Below are 646 nucleotides of genomic sequence, written 5' to 3'. Positions count from 1 at the left end.
TATATATATATATATATATATAAAATATGATCAGTTATCCACCTGAAAGAGAAGCGAGAAAATGTTGAGACAAGGAGTTGATCTTATTTGGTAATGCCTGAAAGGTAGTCAACAATATCCGCATCCAAGAAAAAAAGTCAAATTTATTTTATTTTTTACTCTATACGTTCTCTTTCTTCTTTCTCTTTAACAAAAAAAAAACAAACACCAGCAATAACATCGGCGATGGCGGCACCTATGATCAGGGGTGGACCTAAAGGTTGGCGAGGGGTTAACTCGAATTCACTCAGCAAAAAATTACGTTTTATATTTAAGGTATTTTTAAGAATTTTTATGTCTATATTAATTTTGAATGGTCAAGAGTTTTTTTCCAAATTCCCTTAATGAAAATTCTGAATCCGCCACTGCCAATGATCCACCATGTGAGCTTCACTCCTCCTCTACCACCAGGTCTCTGTCTTCACTAAGCCACCTCTCATCTTCAAATCACACGTCTCACAGTAGCTCAACTAAAAATTTCACAGAAAATAACCTGTTACTCCACCATGCGACAATAGATTCATCAACCACCAATTCCGCTGTGAACCACCACTTAAGCCACCATTGCCGCTACTTTTGTTTTCCTCCATAGTTCCACGATTTTCAA

The sequence above is a fragment of the Solanum tuberosum genome, unplaced genomic scaffold (genome assembly GCF_000226075.1).
Source record: "Solanum tuberosum cultivar DM 1-3 516 R44 unplaced genomic scaffold, SolTub_3.0 scf00222, whole genome shotgun sequence".
NCBI classification, from domain to species: Eukaryota; Viridiplantae; Streptophyta; class Magnoliopsida; order Solanales; family Solanaceae; genus Solanum; species Solanum tuberosum.
This window is presented reverse-complemented; position numbering follows the sequence as displayed.